The following is a 24,572-nucleotide window of genomic DNA, read 5'->3' as shown; positions in this document are numbered from 1 at the left end:
TTCTAGTTCGATCAGATGTAGGCCACCTTGCCTGAAACAGCGCCCATTTAACCTCATAATTTATTTATCCAAAAATACAGCGTTAACCTTCAGCGGCAAAAATCAGTGATGCTGCTGTTAAGGTTTAGCAACAAATAACATCAAGATGCACCAACATAGGTGTGGCAGGACCACTTCATTTGAACCACTTAATGAGAAATCTAAATAATCCTGTAAACTGTACGAGATGGTCTAATACGACCATTGTTATACATGGAAATAGCATTGATCTATCCAGTGAAGACATTCAATGAACATGTTTTGTTAGTTAGTCAACTAATTCACTGACTTGCAACTAATTTGATTACCAAATGACTGTAAAAAGGTACCCGCATAACATCTACTCCATATATATATAGAGTAGTATTACCAGATGGCCATTTTTAAAAATATCATCATTACTTTTAAGCCACTTATGTATAACTAGGCGTGAATCCTGTCTCATCTGTTGTATGGTGAATTGAAGGGGTCCTTGTAGACCCTATGATGTGAACACAGGGGTGTCCTTAGGAGTTTTTCCTGGCATTCTTATGCTCATCTTGAATTATAACGTTTTCTGTCACATTTTCTTCTACTCAATTAAGATTAATATAAAACAATTCTTTCATCGACTTCCCAAAACATTTTGACATTGAATAACCATTGGCTGTCCATCTTTTCTTGATGTCTAGTCTTGAAAACACGCCATAAATCCGACTCAAACTCTTGACCTCTCTCTTGACCATTCATCCATTTTCTTCTGCTTATCCAATTCAGGGTTGCAGGGAGGGCTAGAGTCCATCACAAGAAAGGCAAGAAGATGGGTACTTCCTGGACCCTGCCTCCAGGCTGACACAGAGACAGACAACTATTCATGCTACCATTCATTTAACACCTACAAACAATTTAGAATCACCAGTTTACCACCAGCTTAGCTTTTTGAACATGTTTGCTGGGTTTCCAACAGGGATGTCCAGATGATGTTGATAAGATAACACGCAAGAGATGGCAAAATTTTGTCTTCAACTTTCATTCTGGAACCACATATCAACCAAGACACCAACATAAAACAGTGGTTTAACATAAATTTTACTTTGCTGTAACGTCTAACAAAGACACCCAGGTGAGAAAAAGTAAGCCTAGCAGATATGTCTGTGAAGGTTCTCAGTCATCCAGGTCATCGTAGTCAAAGGGGCTTGCAAAGAAAGGCGTCTGGACTTCTTTAAGTTGCTTGAAGACGTTTCCCCTCTCATCCGAGAAGCTTCTTCAGTTCTAAGGTCAAATGGTGGAGAGTCCCAGATATAAACCTAGTGGGAGTAACCCCCCACAGAGGGACAAAAGGACCCCCTGATGATCCTCTAATCGCCTGAGCCAAGGTGTGAAACTGGGTGTGGGTCAAAACACAGACTTAACAATGTGGTGTATGCGGTACAGTTCAGCAAGGAATGCTCAGACCTCTACATTGGAGAGACCAAACAGCCACTTCACAAGCGCATGGCACAAGCGCATGGCACAAGCGCATGGCACAACACAGAAGAGCCACCTCCACAGGACAAGACTCAGCAGTCCATCTGCATCTTAAGGATAAAGGACACTCTTTCTAGGATGCCAATGTTCACATTTTGGACAGAGAGGACAGATGGTTTGAAAGAGGAGTGAAAGAAGCCATCTATGTCCACTGTGAGCGACCATCTTTGAACAGAGGCGGGGGTTTACGACACCAACTCTCTGCCATCTATAATCCAGTTCTGAGATCCCTTCCCAGACGCCTTAACGCCCACTCACATCCTGGGCCATCTGATCTCAGGAATTCGCATGATAAGGTGGGGCCAGGTTTCACAATGAAATCACCCGAAACTCTGGCTGATTGGGACCCACACCCAGTTTCACACCTTGGCTCAGGCGATTAGAGGATCATCAGGGGGTCCTATTGTCCCTCTGTGGGGGGATACTCCCACTAGGTTTATATCTGGGACTCTCCACCATTTGACCTTAGAACTGAAGAAGATTCTCAGATGAGAGGTGAAACGTCTTCAAGTAATTTAAAGAAGTCCAGACGCCTTTCTTTGCAAGCTCCTTTGACTAAGCCTAGCAGACAGTAAACGTTTGTCTCCAACATTGGCACAACCTTTATTTTGGAGCCATGCTTGATCCAAGGCTAGATGTTGACTAGAAAAGACAGCCAGTAGGCAGTTTGGCAGTGTCAAAAGGTCAGGAGTTTGAGTTTCCCTCATAGTATTTTTTTTTAAATTCGTTATGTTGTTGTAGTCCATAAATAAAAGGATAATATACAACAGTTCCTTATCAGAGACTTAATTTGTCAGAAAGTCCAACCAGAACATCTAGGTGATAAGGAGGTACGTCCAACAGACGACCCTTGCTCAACTGTCATTTTCAAAACCTTGTTTAAACAAAAGCGAGACCTTAGAAAAGTGGCTCAATGCATTTGCCTGACAAGAAAATGATCCCTTCTCTAGCCCTAGGGGGGAGACACAAAACCTTTCAAGGTTGCCAGGAAGAGCATCTGGTGTCAAAATATGCCAAACCAAATAGGCAGTGCTACCTGCTGTGCTTGTGAATGGAGGACTAGTTAAAATCTTTAAACAGAATTGAGAGACAACGATTATTCAAATTTGAAATGTTTGCTTGGTGTTATCATAATGGTTGGAAGCCACATAATCATATTTCATTCCAAACCTCGATAAACTGTACAGACTTCGGTGGAATACAAAAAACTAGCCATTTTCCCTTTAGAATCAAGCAAACAGCAAAGTCATTGCTGTCATACTTATAATTCAACCCTTTTCAGCAAAGAGTCTTCAAAGTTTCCCTTTCTACTAATTTCATTTTGCAAAAACCCTCTATGTTCCGATAATTTGCAGCAGCAGAAATCAGAAGGAGCAATGCCCTCTTTTGGAGGTCACAAGCTGAGGAGGAGTCACCTCATGAGCCAAGATGCGGGATCCCCCCTCCTTTCTAACGCAATAAGGCAGGACACACCCAGCTACAGAGGGGAGGAGGAGGAGAAGGTGGAGATGGATGAAATGAGAAGAGAGGAAAAAGAAGCAGAACTGCTGCTGCTCCTCCTCATCCGCCCAAATAAGCCGATGACGTAAGGATGGTCCTTCCTTAATTAAAATAAAGCGCAGTCGGTAACGATTTTTCCACCCTTGTTCAATACCGGCAGCCTTGAAAACGCAGAAGTAGTATTTACAGTGCGAGTGCTAAATATGGGGGAACCACTCCAACAAGCTTAACAAGCTCATCCTGAAGGCGCCACATTCGTGTCAACAGTGTGAGGACACCACAGTGATACAGAAATATACACAATTAATATCACAACAGGGACAAACAACCGCAGCAACCAACGCTCGCTGCTCAGAGAGCTGTTTTTAACCAACTTACCACAGGTCCTGTGTTTTTTCTGATGGTAAAAGGCGCCTTTTCCGGTTACCACTGGAAATATCACTCGGAAAGCAACACACTCAAGCCAGAGACTGTTAACAAATTGTTTCCAGGCGCCCAGAGACATCCGCGGGCGGTCTGATTCCTGCCTCGCAGCCAATGCACCAGCAGATACGTGCCTCGCTGTCGCTCGGGGAGACCTGGCACCAGAGCGCCATTAAGAATCTGCTCTTTTTGATCTACATCTCCTTGTTGGGTTTGTGAAAACGCAATTTTGTAGCCATTAATAACAATTTACAGACCTTTTAGAAACAACCCTTCAATTCGGCATACCCCAATGACATGTAAAAATGTAATATTCAGAATAAAATAACAACTTTTACCAGCAGGCTCCTTACTTTGGCAGGCGGCAAACTAACTAGCAGTGCGTATCCAGTTCAAAAGTTGTTTTTTTCACCAAAAGTGAGTCATCGTCTGTAAATTTTACAGGTGTCTGATTAGAAACTATTGCACAATATCACAGTGTATGCTTTATGGGCATTTTAGTTTGTCGAAAAGCGTTTTAAGTTGGATTTTAAAGTCCGCATTATGAATGAAGACCCGACAGCGTTGACTGCAGGGAGGGAACGGCACGTATCGGGGCTGTAACCTAGCTAACAGCCGGGACGTTTGGCGAGGTGAAAGAGACAGAAACTGTACCTCGGGGTTTCTGAGAGACACTGTTGCTATTAGGGAGGAAAATACGCCAAGATGCGTGTTAAAGTGCGTCAGACTGGGATAATAGTGCGTTCACACCTGTGGAAAATCCCAAAAATCTCCCTGTAGTTGCTAATAATTGGGTGTCAAGGTAAAGAAACGGCAGTTATGAACGTTACCCGGATGCTGAGCAGTGCGGACAACTTGGGGGGGTGGGGGCACGACAGACCCCTTAAAACACAGCAAAATGTCACTTTCACGGTCTCCGACAGACTAAGCGAGCCTTTCTTGGCTTTCAGCCACAAGTGAATTGAAAGATTGTACAGACTCGTGGTGAGTTAAGTTTAATTAAGAAACAAAAAAACACTGAGATTAGACGTTACCTCCACTCCGTGGATCTTCGTCCAAATCACGTCCTGTGGCTGAGTCGGAACGGTTGGGAAGCGTCTTTAGTTTAGAGGGGTTTGTCCATTTCCCAGCAGAGCTCCAACTTGAAAACTGCAGTGGCGAAAAAAATGACTGACAGGCCGGGTGGTGGTTGGTGGATAAAACCTTGAACCGTTCCTGACGTTTAAACCGTTTTTAAATACATCAGTAGGGGCACCAGCTCTGTTCCTGCAGTGGTGGCGGCAGCCCCGAGCAAGGAAAACAAACCAGATCCAGATTCAGTCAGAAACGAATCCTTTAAAAGGAGAAGATAAACTCACCCTCTCTCCCTCTCTTTTTCTCTCGCTCACTCACTCTCTCCCTCTCCTGGAATAAAAGCAGAGGAGGGAAAAGGCTCTGTTAACAAAGAGCAGATCCAGAAAATGAGGACTGGTAGTGTGTTTGTGTTGCTTAGCGGTGGGTGGAACTGGAGGGGGGGTCCGGCACACTCAACCAGACCAGAGGAAACACCAAAAGTCCGGATCAGATCTTTTCCTGCCAAGCTGGGAAACTGAAAGAGAAGGAGGTGAGCTTGTGGTGGCGAGCAGGGGGGAGGGACCAGACCGGGATTGCCCTGTTTTTAAGGTGGATCTATGAATTAATTAGGTAACAAGGCAGAAACAGAGCCCTGCTCTCGAGAACAGCCCCGGGCCACAGATGCAGTCTGGAAACTCAGGGGGGGGAAGAAAAAAAATCCAGATCTGGATCTATCCCGGAGCGATGTATGGAGTCTCTTTTCAGCCAAACAAATCAAAGCATAAGACCTTGACTCATTTGTTATTATATACTATTATATACTATCATTATTTTGATTTTTTAAATATAAGATTTGACAACGAGGGATGCAAAATTAGATTTTAAGAATACTTTTGTAGCCCGTTATCTTCACCCAAACGTTTTAGTACGTTTAGAAAAACTGTTGTCAGACTAATTTTGAGATAAAGCTTTTTAAAGACTAAAGCCATAGTTACTTCACGTTTTCAGAAAACCCTGCCCTGATTCAAGAAAAAGTCAAATTTTTACCAAAAAGTCTATTTTGGTAAAAAAAATAAATAAATATATAAATAAAAATAAAAAACTGTTACTAAACAGTAATAATTTGAATCAAAAATTAATAAAGCCAAAATATGATTTTTTTTTCCTTTTTTTAGAAGAAGTATAGTTTCAGGCAAAATCCACAACAAAAGTCATATTAAATAATCACTATACTGGTGTGCATTTGAAGCCATCATATCAATTCCAAAATAATTCAAGGCTAAAGTTTTAGGATAAACTCAGAATATTTTTAAGTTTCTTCATGAATTACCCCCCTTTACCTCTTTTTTTGTATTCGCTTATTTTGCCACAAAGGTTGGGGGGAAATTAATGGAAAACACCAGTTGTAATGTAAAACTTTATTTTCTTTTTTGAAAATTCTAGATTAAATCTGAGATCTTATTATTAATTAATAAAATTGTAATCTTTTTACTTTAAAAAGTGTTTTAAAGGTAAAGTACAATTCAAAGATGAAAATCATATTTTTTTAATATAAAATTATAAAAGTGATTGATATAATCTGATAAAATTTATTTTAACATTTACCCATTATGCCTACCAACTGACTGGCAGCCTGTCCAGAGTGTATCCAGCCTCTTCCTCAGTGACAGCTGGGAGAGGCTCCAGCCCTCCTGTGATGTTAAACTGGATGTTTTCTGTATTTTCTTTAGTTAGGCATTGAATAGTATTTGCCATTTACCATTTATGGAAATATTTAAAAACTTATTTAAGTGTTTCTTTTTCAATCACCTTTTCCACATTGCATTTAATCATTATTTATTATTAATCTCTGGCTATCTTCCACAGCTAGTCTTTATCCTGTCCATCCTGTCACTCTCGATCAGTGTTTCCCAACCTTTTGGAGCCATTTCACGTTAGAAAAATCACACGGCACACCACCAAACAAAAATGTCACAAAAAGCATATTGATAATTTTTCCCCATGCACCAGGTATAGTGAAATTGACTCGGTTTGTCCACAACAGAAATGGGCAGTAGTGCATTACAAGTAACACGTTACTGTAATCCGATTACTTTTTCAAGTAATGAGTAATGTAAGGGATTACTATTGTAAAAAAAAGACATTAGATTACTTTTACTTTCCTGTAAGCACGCTGTGTTACTGCGTTACTAAACTGTCATGATTTTGTTTGTGAGAGTGTCTCATGACAATGACGTTAAAAAAAATTATAATATTAAAACTAATAAAACAATTTTTAGAAAAAGGCTTTCCATTTGATTCAATTTTACATGATGGATTATGCATAAAAAATAGAATTGGCTTGAAAGGTCTATTGCTTTTTTATTTATTCAGGTTGTGTATCATGTTTTTGAAAAGTAACTAATTACTTTTGAAAATAAGTAATCAGTAAAGTAACGGGATTAATTTTTTCAATAAAGGAAAAACTTTAGTAACTAATTACTTTTTTCAAGTAACTTGACCAACACTGGTCCACAATATATATTTTTTGCTTTCTTCTGACCACTACTCATGCTAGGGCCTTCATCTGGGTCGGAACTTTCTGCAGGACCCAGTTCAGATTGACTACTTTTTCTTTTCAAATATTTATCTATTCCTATTTCATGCTGCGACTTCCAACAGCATGACTAGTATGTAATTTCTTCTTCGTCTTCTTCTGTTTTACGGGCGGTTGGCAACCCATTTAATTAGAGCAGGTAGCTGTACTGCCCTCTAGTGGAAGAGAATGTAATTGTTCTGTGCGTTACTCACAATCGCGAGTACTAATCAGGTGGAACCAGATAATCTTCCACAGCACACCTGATCATTTCACACACAGTGGTTGGGAAACACTGCATTAGATGACTGCTCTGAGCCTTGTTCTTCTGGAGGTTTCTTCCTGTTTTTTTTTTCCTGTTAAAAGGGAGTTTTTCCTTTCCACCCTCACCAAAACACTTGCTCATAGGAGATGATCTGATTGTTGAGGTTTTCTGTTTTCTCTTTATTATTATTGTAGGGTTTTAACTTGTAACTTGTAAAGGACATTCTTGAGGAAACTGTTTTTGTGATTTGGTACTATACAAATAAAACTGAAGTGAATTGAACCACAGTTATCAGATTACATCATATTGTGTCCATCTGTTGGACACACCCAAGAGTCTAAACAACTCCACCCTTGTAACCATGATCTAACCACTGTGCTGAAGACAAAGAAGATCCATGAGAAAATACTTTAAAACCTTTCTCAGGACATTTATTTTAACATCAATTAAGTTTCATAACTTTTTCACCCTGACAAGAATAAGCGGAAGAGAATGGATGGATAGAAGTGTTACATTAAGTTCCTGAGTTTTGTTACCTTGAAGTAAATACAAACAATAAGAAAGTGGATGCTGCAACACATTAGCAACCTGTCCACCTCTCAACCCATGACTGTGATAGCCCTCCTGTGACCTTGAACTGGACAGGTTGGTAGATGGATGGTACTTTTTATTATTATGAATATTTTTTAAGTAAAATTAAAGATTAAAACATGACAAAGGTACCTCTTTGGTGAGGTGTTTTGGGTATGACCATCTTGGAAGAGGGAGGTCTGGACATCTGTCCCTGAGACCCAGACATAGTACAAGTACAAGATGAATTGGTGAATGAAATAAAAATTTATGGAGAAAAGTTAGAAAAAGCCAATATTATTGAGTAGTAGTTATATTTTTTTTTTACTCAGATTTATTTGGGGACTTCCAAGAGGAGTCTTGACCCTCTGGTTGGGCACTTCTTTTGATTTATGTTCAGTTAAAAGACATTAAATAGAATCTGTCTTGAATTTAATTGAATCTCCAACAATCAACAAAGGGTCTGCTTGAAATAGCAGTCTACTGAATTGTTCTTGCGTCATCTGTTCCTTTATTATGGGGGTTTGGTTGGGTTTCATTCTCTTTGTTGTGTTTAGTTCTGGGTAAAATCTATTGAAGTTCTTCCCTGAAAATGATTTATTTAAGCCTCCAAGCTCCTGTGCACATCTGTTTAATATGGAGATATGAAAAAAAAATCAGAGACCACATCATTATAAATCAGAGGTGGAGGTGGATGTTGATGAGATGGTGATTTATTTATTTATTTTACTCGTGCAAATGCAGAACTTGAACAAAGATTCTGAAAAGAAATTTCTCTCTGACTGCCAACTGGCCACTCAATCAGCTCTTCCTCCTACGCTATGCTAATGACAGAGAGGCAGAGAGGTGGTTAAAGCTGCCATTTAACAGCACATTACACTGCCTCACTTTAGATAAAAAACTGACTGCAGATGAAAGAGAGCTGCAGAAATGTTCAAAGTCCTCACCAGTCCCTATCTCATCCTTACTGTGTGCATTTGTGAGACGTTGGTTTTATTAGTCTCAATTTACACTTGAAACACCGTATAACCTTTGCACTACACAGTTTCCTTCCAGTTATTGTTGGAGATATCAATATACTGTATTTTAAAACTCAGCAAATAAGTTGTACATTCAAGTAAGCAATTTTCAAATAGCATATTTACAAGGAAACTGTTTGTTTGTTTGTTTGTTTTTATTTGAATTTTTGAATTTGTCTGACTTATATTTTGTATTGTTTTTTGTTCCATCTCCAAGGCAAAGGATCATTGCAAGTTGTTTGTCTCTTTGTCAGCAAGATTATACGAATGACTGCCAAGCAGATATTTCATCAAACTTGGTGGAGAGGGGATTTAAGGAGCATTTTGGTGCAGATCCAGATGAGTTTCTTTTAAATATTTGAATAAAAATGGATTCCATTGGTTAACAGAACATTTGATGTTATGTGCATATTTAAACCATCCACCCATCCAGTTCTTTTAACATTAAATCTTAATAACATAAATTCACAAACGTTTAACTTAGAGGACCCACTTTGTTTTAATTCCAGTGGTTAGGGGGTCAAGACTACAAGGGTGGGGTTATAAAGACTTTTGGGTGGGTGGGTCTAATTGACAGGATATGATATAATGTGATTGTTAGTATAGTCAGGAAAAGCACATTGTAAAAAATGGAAAACAGCCTGGTTTTGTTTTTTCCAAGAAGTTTATGAGCATACCATTTAGTAATATTTGACTTCAATACTCTGTGGAAAAATATAGGAAGACATCTAATAATATTATGACATTATGTATTCATTCTAACATAAATAATAAGCTTATTATGTCAATTAGTAATTAGGCATTGATCTTGAATGTTGATTTGGTGGGTTGTCGAAACAAGCTGTAAACTAACACATGCCACATCTTACAGTTTCAGAGATTTCTTTGTGTTTCATGTCAACAAGAATTGAAAAGGCCATTCGCAGCGTTGGTATAACAGGCGTCCAGACTGGAAGCGACTAGCAGCAACTAGTGTCATCTGGCTGACCACAGACAGATGAATGAACTGCTGGTGAGCAGTAGCTATTACAGAGTCTGTTTGAGGCTCAAAAATTCACAAGGAGTCCTCCAACCAGATTCATCACCATTATGTTAAAAATATTATATTGAATTAATAATAATACCAGTTTAATATTTCTTTTATGTTGGCTGAAGTAAAATGACAAAAAAGTAACATGGCATGTCATTTTACAAGGATTCTTTAGAGTGCAATGCATGTACAGTATAATAAAAAAGTAAAAGCAAAATTCTGAACTTAACATTATCAGCATTTGGAGGGGGTCACCTTATCCTTCTATTCTGGTGTTGATGCCACAAACGATTTGGGGAAAAGATAGCATGATATAGTATAAGACACTCAAAACAGTTAATAGCATCAAATTACAAAGCTTTAACATGGCAGATATGGAATATACAATAAAATGCACACACCACAATGCACATATAGCACAATAATATGCACCAGTAATGGATGCCAATGTACTTAGAATGCATATCCAAATTTCTTTATATCAGAATTTTTTATCTTAGCATTAACAGTTTGACAGTTAGCTCAGTCGATCCGCTTTTATCATTTTACTTTAATAAAGTCCAAAATTACAATAAGTTCTCTTATATTATTGTTTATTGGCAGCTGTCATTATTCTTCCCCATCTGTTCATCCATTCATGTTCTTGCACTGATGCAATCCAGTCCGTGTTTGTGCTTTGCATCCATACAGTTAATAGATGCTTACTTCATTTGCTAGAATTAGCCAGCACCTCAACACTCCACCCTTTCATCTTTTCAGCATGGTCAAAATAGATAACTGGCAGGAGCAACAGTTTAGTTTATTTACAACATATGGTGTCCCTCAGATCTCTTAGGATGTTTCAGTGAACTGTCTTTGCACAACCCTGCAAATGTATAAATAAATAAACAAACAACAACAGGGTTGCTCCTGGTCACTCCCCTGAGCTGATCTGCCACCACCTGGATGGGGGCGGGGATTCTGGAGGCATCCCTGTTTTTGGCATGGTCACTCTGGACTCTTTTGCTGAAAAACACTATTTAGGTTTGGGAAGAGAACTTTAATGACCACGGCTGATTCTCAGTACTAAAGTCGAGTCAATTTGTCATAGAAGTTGCTCCATAGTGAAAGTGAAGTGGTTCCAAAGTATAGCAGCAAGGAGCTCTGGATAGGAATAGCACCTACCTCGTACCTTTAGAGTTGAGAGCTAAATACATGTGCTTATAGGACTGGAAATCCATCATTTAGTGAATTTCTTTGCTGATTTCTGTTGGTATGGTCTGGATCGTTATGTCACTGCAACAAAACAATGCTATCAGATTATGCTCTACATTTATGTATCAGTGGGCCAATAAAGACCCCCTCCTCTTAAGATACTGTGGTGTTGAAGATAGATATTTTCATGTTGCCCAAACTCAGAAGTGTCTTCTTGCTGTAACTACAGTACAAGTTACTGAGCTTTGTGTCAGGACGCAGAGTTCATGGTGGATGTAGTTGATACAACAGGTCACACCTCAGTTTAGTAAACTCAAAGGGCTTGGAGCGGGTTGTCTCAAAATGTTTTTAAAACTTAAAAAAAAAAGGTGCAGATTTTTATTTAATAAATCTCAATAAGTGATATCAGTGAGTGGAGTGTTTTACTGGAAGTCAAACTGCCACTGATCGTCCTGCTGTTAGCTCTCCATAAATCAAAGCTGGACACTGTTGGTTCAGACTGTTGGAGTGTCATAAAAGGAAAACATACTTGCAAAAGGGGGTAGTATTTTTATTTATTTATTTACTTTTTAAAATGTGGATATGAAATTGAAAGTTTTTGCAGTGAACTTCAGACTTCAGATTCTCCCCCTAAATTCAAACATTGTCTGATAATACTGGTGCTCATTACACCTTGTAACATGTCAGTGTTGATGTTAGACCCGACCCCTCAACTATAACTAAAATAGAAATAATGTTCCTTGTCAAGGCTTACCTGCTTGATTCATTGCAGTCCTTTACCTCCCCTCTGTACCATACTGTTGTCACAACACACCCGTGATTCTAAGGTCAATATATCCTGCAGTGGCAGGACAGGCGGAAGAAGAACTTTTAATCGGAAGTCCAGCATAAGTATTAGGCTCTGATTTTTTTGTGTGGTCCATCTATAACATCAAAAAACAGGTAATCCTGACATTTACTTATCGATTGTAGATAATATTGTTGTAACCTAGCTATGGGTGGGCCACAATCCACTGTACCTCTAGTCCTGTTCCCAAACAAAACACGTGAATCATGAAGAACTCCATACTGGATCAGCGGGGGCCCAGGTTACCAGCAACCACCTCTGGTGCTGTTTGCCAACTGGATGCTGGTGAAAACTGTGCTACTGTTGGCTGAAGACAAAGAGAGAGAGAGATGACATGTAAAGTGCTGGTGTAACAAGGGATGCAGGGTACAAGAGGGTTAAGATGATATTTTAGTGATTAGTTAATAAAAACAAAGTATTAAAACTTGTAGGACAAGTTTGTATCTGTTGGTTTTTGGTTCCCCCCCTTCCTGGTGAACTAGGGGTCAATTTGTCCTCTCACGAACAGTCAGCTTAACTGTGGTTTTGTATCAAAGGGGAGTGAGTTAACAGACCTTTCAGAATCCACAGACCAGCTGCGACTGTCACTCTTACCTGTAGAATGCATTCTGCTACTCACAGTCCGTGGCATACAGACCCAGGTCCACATACATGCACACGGATTCTTTTTCTTTCTCCCTCATAATATTGCATGTTATGGATGTAGTCCTGGTGAGATTTTGAGGGTGTTAGCCTATTTTGAAAGGTCAGTGTTCAGAATCAGAATACTTTATTCACTCCTAAGAAAATTATGTGGTTATAGTTGCTCCAAAACAGTCAGTACCCGACTGAACAAAATTAAATAAGAAATAGCTCTAATATATACAAATAGTTCAATTATAAATATCCAGAATATTACAGAAGTGAAATATACATGATTGACATTTTACTCTAAACTGTAAAACTTGTTATTTGTTATTTTACTGTAGAGCATAAGTAAAAGGGTGTAACTATTGTACTGTGTAGTGTGCATTAGATGGAAGAGTTGTACAGGGTGTGTCGTTCAGTGGTGCATTTGGGTAATCTCAGTCTCTCACTGAACATGCTTCTGTGACTGGCCAGCACCTCATGGAGTGGGTGGGAGGCTTTATCCAGTATTGTCCATATCTTGGACAATATCCGCGTCTCCGACACCTCCTTAAGCCAGTCCAGCTCCATTCCCACAACATTACTGGTCTTGTGGATCAGTTTATTGAGTTTGTTGGCATCTGCGACCCTCAACCTGCTGCCCCAGCATGCAACAGCATAGAGGATGGCGCTGGCAACAACAGTAAAAAGATCCTGTGCATTGCACACACGTTAAAAGACTTCACCCGCCTCAGAAAATACAGACAACTCTGGCCCTTCAACAAGGTGCTGTGAACAATCCTCAGAGATTTTTGATCCATATTGACATGATATTGACATATTGACAAGCACAGCTTGATTGTACTGCCTCGCACTTCTCTGGGGAAAGCAAGGCATTATCATGTCAGAAAAGAGACATAATCTCTTCAGCATGTCTTGGTTCTGCTCCAGGGTCTTTTCCCAGTTAAGCATGACCAAGCTGCCTGTAGGCATCATCCTGGTCAGACACCTAAACCATGTCCAGTGGATCCTTTTGTAGCAGTGGGAGCATCCATTCATCTCTGACGTTACATTGTGTTTCTCATTCTCGATGCAGTAATTGCATTGGTGTGGACTACACCGAACACAATTAAGCTGATAAGGTTCTGGAAATTCAGTGTTCTGAAATATAGAGGGATGTTTCAATGGACTCATTGAATCTGACAGGGTCTTTATGTCCTCAGTGTCCTCTTGACTGCCTCTGGCTTTAAGCTAAATTTATAGTACAAGCCTCTTACGGTCAACATGCTGTTCATTTTGTTAAAACTTTGGGTTGATTTGTGACATGATAACCTTGTATCAGATCAACCTCTTTTTCATCAGGTTGAGTTTTAAATAGCTGGAGATGATGGTGAAGTCGGTAGTGGCAGTCTTGAAACAAAAACATTCATCAATGGCAAAAAACAAAAGACAAAAGAGAGATGCTGCTTACATTGCCGTGTCCTGTGGTTAAAAAAAACACAGCAAAAAGAAATTTGAACTTTAATAAGAGATTTGTTATCATTTGAGCTTAACAAATTCAGGTATTTAGGTTATTTAATAATTTAAAATAACCTCCTGGAACCCATCCCTATACTCAAGGTCGTCTAAGTGCTTAAGTGCTTTCTGAATTGCTCTTCCACAAACCCTGAGAGTCTTAAAAAGGAAATTAGAGGCTTTTCAAGCTGAATCTTATGTTCATAATTGTGGGCTGTTCTGACTATGGGTTACACTAACTTTGCACTTATGAAATGCACTACGGGGGTTAACCAGGCTCTCCACATTGTTTCCTTGACTATCCTTCTGAGATGAGGACCGAAACAAGCTAAAGAAAACAGATGTGTTGATGAACAGACAGCTGTTTGGCTCGTGTCCATCTGACAGAACATATCCTCCTAGTTTAATCATATATATTCTTTTCATATATTTTTGCTTTAATAATAGTGCATTTATTTGTACAGCACTTTTAAAATGTAGTTACAAACCTTTTCCAAGACATGGAAAAAACTGTGCATTCAAAATGAAAACATGCACAATAATTGTTTTTTTTTTGTTGTTTTTTTTTTAAAGGCATAAAATCTGAACAAACAGTGTGAATGAATCCATTTCCTGCTTTTTCATGCACTACTGCCGCAGTCAACATGTTTTTGGGCTCTTCTAAACTGTGCCTGAACGCCTCCTGTGTAGAAACAGATGAAGAAGTGAAGCTGCTGCTCTGCTTACATGCTGCACACACTACGCCCGCTGTATGCCCTCTAATGGTGGGAACTTCTTTCTGTGTTTACTTTTGATTTGACTCAGAGACATGTGAATGTATAAACTGATTCATGAAAACTTTTTAAGACTTACGGAAAGCTCTGAGGGGTGTCAGACGACTTCATATCATAGTCACATCCAAAAGGATGTGCTGAGAGTGATGCGCAGTCAAAAGAATCGCAATGAGAGTACTGTACCTGCAACTGACTTACTTTGCAATTTAGCATATTTTAGTTTGCAAATGTTTTTTAAGCGGGGGCCCTGATCCATAACCTAAACCATTCAAGGCATCTATTTAGTTGCTGGAGCTTGTCCACAGCCTGGAGGGAGAGCATCCCAAGAGACTCAGTTCAGGGCAAGAAAGTCACCTCTCCATCTGCTCATGGCTGCAAAGGCAGCAGGAGCTCTCACACACACACTCACACACACAAAGTTGTGTTTATGACACTTCAGAGGACATTTCATTGACTTGTATTGATTTTCTGGAGATTTACCACAACCATGTCCCCTACTTGCCTAAACCTTACCCTGACCTTAAACGAAACCTTCACCCCATAATTCAATGGCTTACTATATAGGAACTTAACTTTTGCTTTAAAATGGGAGATGTGTCCCCACAATGTGACCATATAAACAGATTTATGTCCACACAAGATGAGTAATACAAACACACGAAGAGGCAAAGCAGAAGGGATACTTGTAATTTCCCAAAATGTCCTTTTGACAGCCTCAACATAGCCTCGACATATCTGAGTATCCGTTTTATAGGATTTATGTGTTTCAGCCAGCCTCAATGGAACAGCAGCCAGGAATGCAGATTGTGTCCTGGACATTTTCTCAGTCAGAGGATTCCTGTCTGACCGGTGCAGTCTACCCAGCCGTGCTCATTCTTTATGACTCAGATTACATTAAACATATTAAATTTGATTTTTAATCTTTTCGTCCATTACGTCAGCTTATGATTACCTGGAATTTAAAATTGTTGCTCTGACTCATTCCACAGCCACTAACAATATAACCAGAATATTGTTTACCATAAATTGATGATCTAATTAAAAATGTATTAATGGTAGAAATCACTGAAAGCTGTTGTTTAAAAAAAAAAAAAAGTGCGGCACAGACTGAAGCAGGCTTCTGACTGATCTTGTTGTCTGTGGTGTAATAGCGTCATACATCACTGTGTGGTGTGTTATTGGTGCTTCTGCCCTGCAGTTTCACAGATACAAAAGACTGATTCCACCTGCGGCTCAGAGTTACTGCAGTCCTGCAGCTGTGGTGAATTTCATGGAAATGTAACTTTATACTTTGTGTTTATTTATAACTGCAACACTCAGTGCTTCAGAATTAAACTTGTGCATCCTGTTTGAAAATACAGTTAGTTTCAGATCTTCAGCATCCTCAGAGGATAAATCGTGTGGCATTTAATGCAGTGTTTGTGCAAATGTCTGGTTACTCCTCAGTATCTGAAATTAGTGCGTGTCCCATCGTCTTACTTTCAGGGACAGCTCAGGTTGAGCAATTTGGAGACTAAATTAGAGAAGGAAGGTAGAGAGGGTTTGGACATTTGCAGAGGAGGGATAGTGGGCAAAGGATGTTAAATATGGAGCTGCCAAGAAAAAGGAAAAGAGAAAGACCACAGAGAAGGACATGCAGAGGGTTGGTGTGACAAAGGAGGGTGCTAGGGATAGATGGAAGCAGGCGATCTGCTGTGGCAACCCCTAAAATGAGCAGCTGAAAGAAGAAGGCGGCCTATATATATAATAATTGGAGAAACATGTAGGGAGCATTATTCAAGTTTACTACCCAAACTCTGTATTTCAATTAATAATGTTCAGCTTCTTCAAATGATATCTCATTGCTGAATTAAAGTTTTAAACATGAATATATACACAAAGTAAAAGTATTCACTAGACAAAATCTCTCGGCTGTATTACAACAAATAAAAAGCTGTTTACATTAAGCACATAGCTTTATCACTTATTCCAGATTAACTCTCCTCACCTTAGCTAAGTTGCTAAGACTTATAACAGCAGTTTTCTCTTTATAATATTTTCTGTTTAAACTTTCTGTACAGATACAGTTCCAGAAACACATTTTACTTTGCTCCTTGTAGCTTTGCTTTCCAAGGTACTCAGAAGAAGAAGAAAATCTTAGGTGCCCACATGACGGCCATGCATGATTCAGGTTTAGAAATTGATGTGAAAACCTCTGAATCATGGTGGTGTCATAGTACTCTGGTGGTCACCAGAAGTAAAAAGGATCACAGAATTGCCTGGGGGATGTATTCAGCTTAACAAGATTTGTATTTTCAAATCTGCAAAACAATAAATTCCTAAAGCTTTAAAGTAAATTCTACAGAGCATATCAAATTCTGCTTTCAAAACTCCACCACAGCCCCCTCAGGACACAACCCGGGGAAGATATACAAACTTTTTTATTTACTTGTACTTTCAGTTACTTTTAAGTTTCCTTGAGCAGCTTTCTTTTCCTTTAATAAATAGAAATAAACCGGCAGCCTTAGTGGGACATTTAACTTTTGTCCCTTGAAGAAATCAACACTCATCCTCCTCGCAGGTTTCTAGATTGACTGTGCTCAATGAGTGGGAGAGAACAGCAGCACCTTTGACTAATCCACAGGCAAAAAGAAACATGAATCAGCCCTGAATGTGCCTACCTGAATGATCTAAATACCAAAATAAATAGCTATTTAATTTTGTTTATATTTGCATTTGCACAGAATGAACAAGTTTATTCTGACATTCCTATCCTCTGTGAAAGCCTAGACGTTATGTTTCTTTCATTTACAGATATAATTTGAGTCATATTACTATTCCCTTTGCTTTTTTCTTTCTTTTCTTTCAGCCGCTCCCTTTAGTGGACGCCACATCTGCTTCCACCTCTAGCTTCCGCCTCTGCCACACCAACCTTCTGCACACCTCCTTCACTACATCACTGAATCTTTTCTGTGGTCTTCTACTTTTCCTCCTGCCTAGCAGCTCCATTTTTAAACAGCTAACACAACTCTTTGCAAGTGCTCGTGCAGATAGCATGCTAACGCCAAGCTAGCCAAGAACCCAGAGTGATGTTAAAGCTGAGTGAGTGCTGACTCCAGGCCAGCAACCAGACCCTGAACTTCACACAGGTAACAAAGGGATGAGCAGTCAGGTTGCAGCCTTCGTTCTTACCTGTTCACGTTTCTAAAGTAGCGATCGCTTTCATCTTTGCTTTGTGTCATCAGGTTTTTGTTCATACCTAAATATGAAGAGAAGGATCATGTGTGTCCTCATTAGGACAGGGATTTGTGTTGATGTGTGGGACTGTAGCCTTTAGGTTTATATTATTTAATGGTAATCACGAAACAATGTGTTTCAGGTCATTTTACGGAAAACACTTTTAAAGTAACATTAATGTAACAAATTACTTTCTCGTGTGTATTTATGTAATAGATTCCTTTGTTTGCATAATGACACGAAGAGGGGAAATATATCTAACATTTAAAAAAAATGTGACCAAGCAACATGCAATTAATTTGCACAGATGTAATGTCTTTGATATGCTGCTTAGTGATAGGTGGTGATCCTAAAGCAGAGCCAGCGGGAACACAATGAGATAAGATAATCAATAAGAGAATCGATAATGGAATTAGAAAGGGTAAATTCTTCACATCACTTCCCATCCCTAATAATCAGTGGTTTTACAGGTCTCTGAATAAAATCTTTGCTTAGTAAAAAATTAACAAACAACAATTTAACGAGTGAAATGATTCACAATTTTATCTTTCACCTTTGAGAATGAACAAAGGATCAAACAGGTTGTTTAAAAAAAAATGAAAAAAGCTGAATTGTCCTTTTATATTCCACTCGAACGTGTTCGGCTTTTAAACTAACATGTTTACACTTCAGCTGGAGGGTTTTATGAGGTGTCGTATGTGGGAGTTTTCTGTGAAAACAGCAGGAACCCATCAGAAACCATTGATACCATGAAATCGCGGATCAGCAGTCCTGCTGGAATGAGACGCAGTCTTCCAGAGAAACTTTTCAGTATTAATGTTAATTATGAAATGGAAGCTGTGATTCAAATCCATCAGGCTTATGTAACGCTGTGACTTCCTAGGGTCAGGATCCACCTACACGGCAGCTATCTGACAACACACAGCATTTAGACAACTACTTGAGGTGGAAACACATAAATCTCTCCATATATGCACTGACAAGGGTGACTGGATGTTGTATCCATGGCTACCTCCTCACGTAATCTGCATTATTTTTATCACAAAAGCCGTCCTGCTTTTTCTCCTGAGCCTCCTGGTAGCATGATATACACAGATTCAGTTCTATATGTGAAGAAACTAAACCGAAGAGACTCAGAGAGACACAGGGAGGGTGTGATCAGTACGAGCAAACTGGAGTCTGTGTGCCTTTAACTGGTGAAATGATTTCCATTTCAACTGACAGGCGTAGAGCTGCGCCTACAGACCCTTTCAATGAAATATAACTTTTTTTCTCCCCACTCATTTTCCTCTGGACTAAGGATGAAAAGTATTTTGTTGCTGCGTCTGTATGGGCCAGGATGACAAATTCTTCAATCAAGAGTAGCCGATGGGCTGTGTTAATGTCTCTCAGAAGAAGTTTTTAAGACATACAATTTGACTACACTGGAAATCAAATATATTCACAGTCATTCAGAGTGAAAAGCCAGCTATCATAGTGAGGGGGAGGAAGGTGGAGGCATCATATTTTTCTAAAAACATGAATAATGCCTCTCATTTTCAGAAGATCTCTGTCTCTCTATTTTAAGGCGAGAGATCTTCTGAAGCTGCTAAACTTCCCCTGGGAAAAATAATTTTTTAATCTAATGCACACAAATTATGCATGTTGTAATACAATATAAATTCATATGCACCTCTAACAATATGGAAGGAAGCCACTTAAATATTTCATTTTACACACAAGATGATTTACTATAAAAATTTCTCCAGTCATCTGCTATACGGCTGTTTAGTATGCGCGGAAAATGATTCCTCCTGATGACAAGTCGAGATGCAAAGGCAGCAACAATTTCACTGGGGTAAAATAAAATTTTATTAGCAGCCTTCTCTCCACTATATGATGACGGTGTGCATTTGAGGTCGTTAGAGACTCGTTCGTTTCGTGCCCTGTGGTATCCATTAGCTTTTAATAGTTTCAAGTGTTATTTTCTTCACGTGACTTCTGTGCTTTCCTTTTGTTATCTGTGTTTCTGGTCTTTCTGTCCAGGAACTTCTTGGCTTATTTTGAGGAGATTTTGTAAAAAATGTAAACTATAAAGAAATACTTTTGCATCTGAGATATCTTTCATGGTTGAATTAATGCCAGTACATCCAAAGTTACCTGATTAATTACCTGAAAATGTCCCACTAAAAGTTCCATCGTCATTATCCAGTCAGCTGCAGGTTTTTTAGTGGACTTGGCTTTCAGGCTATCAAAAGTCATTGCACACTTCAACTTTTAGATATGTTTTGCGTTTGATCAGGTGTTTCCTCAGATTAGATCTGCTCTACATTTTGTGCTACAAACGCTCCATAGAGTTTTGAAAAGTATAACCACACCTTTGACCTGTGTGTACTTGTTGCTCCTCAGTGCATTGAAAGCACACGTCATATTGTCTCATTGTCTAACACTCTGCTAAACCAGATATGCTCTGGTGCAGGGCTGCCCAATCCCAGTCCTCAAGAGCTACTATCCTGCAGCTTTTAGATGCATCCCTACTCCAACACAGCTGAATCAAATGGTTTGATTACTTCTTCAGCATGCCATCATGTTTGGCAAAGGCCTGATAACAAGCCATTCATTTGATTCGGGTGTGTGGGAACAAGTATGCATCTAAAAGCTGCAGGACGGTAGCTCTCGAGGACCGGGATTGGGCACCCCTGCTCTGGTGCCTAAATTTGGCATCGCCTTATTTCGTGTAACTTTGTTCTAATTCAGATGACACTCTAAAAAAAATTCAATACCCAACCCTACCTTCATGATCTTCTTTTCTGTTGTTTTACACTGTAACATGTAATTTGACATGTCAGTATAACAATAGATTACCAAAGTTATTGTTATAACATGGTATTTGTCATGGTCCTGGGTCGCTGACCCAGTGTTTTGAGTTTATTGTTATCATTTTCTAGTTTCTTCTGTTTTTGTATTAGTTCTTAGAGTTTGGGTCTTATGTTTAGTGTTTCTGTTATCCCTACCTGTGTCCTCTCCCGGTGTTCTGTTCGTGTCTCTGAGTCTGTGTAAAACAGTCTGTGAATTTCCTGTTTTACTTTGAAGGTCTGTGTCTCGTTATGCACATTAGTTTCAGCTGTGTCCACCCCTGCGTGTCATTTCCTCATTACCTGGTGTGTATTTATAGTGTGTGTTTGCCTCTGCTCGTCGTCATGCTGTCTGTGTTACTTGGTAATCACTGTGTCTCTCTGCTCTCCATTCCAGCTCTCCATCCCCTGCTCGTCATCCCCTGTGTCATCCCCTGTGTCATCTCCACATGTTTCCCTGTGTGTTATTCCATGAGTTATGGTTTTGTGTTTGGTTTGTTATTAGTTTCCCCAGTTTAGGTTTATGTTTAGTTCTGTCCTCGCTTTTGTTATTTTCACCGTCCACAATAAAGCTCCCGTGCATCACAGCAAGTGCCTGCATTTTGGGTTCTTCTTCACAACACCACACGACTGCTGCCCCAGCCGTGACAGAATTACAAGTTTAAAATGTCTCAAGTATGCAAATGTTAACTTGAAAATTCATGTACAGCTAAAATCAAAAACGTACACAGAAATGACCAGAATGACATTACATTTCCATGACTGTCATCGAGGTGCATCATGAACAACTGGTGGTTAAGGGCATGCTCACATTACGTGGACATTTCATCATCATCACCACTGGAAGCTGTTTTCAAGGCGAGTAAAACTGGTTAGAACTACAAGGAAAAAAGATACAAAAGCTGAAACGCGTTTTGAGTTTGCTGAGGTATAAACTGTGGTTTTCTTGAGACTGCAAACTTTACTAAAAAGTTTGTTTCAGCTATGTTAATATTAGTCAACCGTTACATAAGATGATCCCGACACTCTTTTTTTATGGCGCACGGACCAAATTAAAAGCAGATTAAGTGTTGTAATAAGCCTGTCTGTTTTCCCACACGTAATCACTTCAGTTGTTATTTACTGTAGCCATCAACAGTGCACTCTACACATGGTCTATTGACTAGCCTTAAATTAGTTTTGATGACCTTGCCAGCATGAGATACACACTGAACTGCCACTAACCAGGTAATGTTAAGTAGTAATTTCCCTCATAACCTGTTCACACAAAATCACACTCAGCTTCCTTTTGTGTATGTTTGACAAATACATCAGGTAATATGTCATGCATGGTTGCAGGTTATACATGCGTCTTCTAAAAAGTAGAAATATATTTCTCTCTGAAATACTTGACAGTTAAGAAAAATAGCTTTATTTTTAATATGTGTTTGAATTCTTGCAGTCAATATGATCAAACTGTGTAAGTTTCCATAATAAAAGACCTAACGTGATAGAAGAAACTGATTTTGGCATGGTATACTGCAATATCCCCAGAGTTGTTTCACTGATTTGTTGCATAATTTGGCAAACTTCATCCCTTGTGCTGCAATAAAAATAACATTGTTTATATTTTCTTTCTTGTTTTATGTTTGTGTGACAAAACTTGGTGCTGGATTGTTTGTATTTTTATGTTTTCATAGAAATGAAATGGTAAATTAGGTTTTGTGTATTTTTCATATTACTCGATAAATGATATGAAGGTTATAGTGTCAAGGCACGTCTTAAGTAGTAGTATAGGGCTATTGATGATCACATGGAGGTGACATAAAATAAATAGATATACTACCAGCAAGTTATTCATCAACAGTAGCAGTGCAGTATGTTTACATCATCATGGTTATAATAGCATTTATAGCTGAAGGTTTTTCATTCAGTTATTTTCCCAGGTCTATATGATCACATCTGTTTGTGTTTTTTGAATGAGGAGGACTTGGAAACTTTGAACTGTTTTTGTGGGAATCATTAAACATTATAAAAACAGTCACAGACATTACTGAAAAAACTGTCCACCACCCTGCACAGACACCAGACTTTCTGCAGCATTCAAATCTAAGGAAAGCTCTCTGTGTCCATTTAAGAGATCACCGTGTCATAGATGAAGAACTAAAATGCCCATTGAGCGACTTTATCGAGCCGGTTGGATTAAATTACTAAACTGTTTTGTCCATCAAGGTAAACATCTGAGGAATAGGGAAACTGTTACTTGCTGTTCTAATCTGTGTCCTTTTAAATCACACATTTATCCCAGTTTTATGTCACAGAAAAGTTGTTTTCGTCCGTGTTGTACTTTAAAAGATTTCAAGAAAAAGAAACTGAAGAATTGGTAGAATGTGAAATAGCTGTTCATTTGCAGTGAAAAATTATTGACAGTGATGTTCAATAATTCTGACATGGAGCACCATGCACCATGAAACCAATGACAAAATTCAGGAAAGGCTTGCATCTTTATTTCTGAATTGATAAACCAGGAAATAATCAGTGATGTTTTTGAAACTGGCATTTTGATTGATGATCTAAACAGGTATAGAGTATTACTTTCACAATCCTGTGTCTGACTGGTGTTGGGCTCCAGTTTATGTTGTAGCTTTTGATAGACACCTTATTTCTGGGATATTAAGAGCAGAATACAATAATGTCAGCCTTATTTGAATTCAGAAGCGGGAAATTAGACATTTCTGCAGCTTAACAAATTGCTATTTCATCTGGCTTCTTGAGTAGATAAAGCTGAGTATCATCTGCATAGCAATAAAAATGTTTGCTATGCCCTTAAATGATACTACTGAAGGGAAGCATGTATAATGTAAACAAAATTGGTCCTAGCAGAGAACCCTGTGGAACTCCATAATTAACTTTAGTATGTGAAGAAGACTCCCCATTTACATGAACAAATTTTGATCTATTAAATAGATTTAATTCACTCAGCCCAGTACATTTAATATCTGCTCTAAACTTTGTAAGAAAGTATTTTGGTCAACAATGTTAAACACTGCACTGAGGTCTGGCAGGACAGCTAGCACAGAGATGGACCTACTGTCAGGCCATAAGTAGGTCATTTGTGACCCTCACTAACACTACTTCTGTACTGTGATGATTTATGAAATTTGAAGGCACTGATGAGCTGTGTGGTTTGTTTCTGGTCAGTGACGCTGGCAAGACCTGGCTCATTAAAGTGCTCCATAAAAACCCTCAGAGCTGTGCTGTGGTTTTCCTCCCTGACACATCTTTTTGGATTCTGGTTGTGCTTTGGTTTGGGTTTTTCAACTAAACAACATCGCATGTATCATTTCTTCACCCATACACTGATTTATACCACTGATTGTACAAACCGTGGTTAGATTCTTTCAAGTCTGGTTTGTGACGATCTGTGAAAAGAGCATTGGTCTGTTAAGACCATGTGAACTGAACACTGCTGAGATTGCCACCACTGCTAATTGATGGTGTTGTGGTGATATTACACTTGAAAATCATGTAATTCTGTACCCAAAATATATTGTGGAACTCAGAACTGCAGAGCATTTTCTACTTTTACAGAGGAAAGCTTGTGTTACCTTGATGCCAAAATGAGTAA

The 24,572-nt window shown here is 38.9% G+C and overlaps 1 protein-coding gene across 8 annotated transcripts in view; it reads right to left on the bottom strand.

The window, feature by feature from the left end:
• The window catches only part of LOC102302991 (plasma membrane calcium-transporting ATPase 1), a 142,348-nt gene extending 137,251 nt beyond the window's left edge, over positions 1-5,097 (bottom strand). For 3 of the 8 annotated variants that reach the window (XM_005917796.3, XM_014332238.2, XM_042218958.1), the window contains exon 1: positions 4,503-5,094. The gene's annotated coding sequence lies outside the window, so the exon portion shown is untranslated. The other 5 variants (XM_042218959.1, XM_042218961.1, XM_042218962.1 and 2 more) reach the window with 4 other exon arrangements.
• Between the last annotated feature and the right edge of the window lie 19,475 nt (positions 5,098-24,572).

Source organism: Haplochromis burtoni, unplaced genomic scaffold, assembly GCF_018398535.1.
Source record: "Haplochromis burtoni strain Fernald_Lab_line unplaced genomic scaffold, NCSU_Asbu1 Contig_26, whole genome shotgun sequence".
NCBI lineage: Eukaryota > Metazoa > Chordata > Actinopteri > Cichliformes > Cichlidae > Haplochromis > Haplochromis burtoni.
Note: the sequence above shows the minus strand (reverse complement) of the source record. Positions and strands in the feature narration are given on the sequence as shown.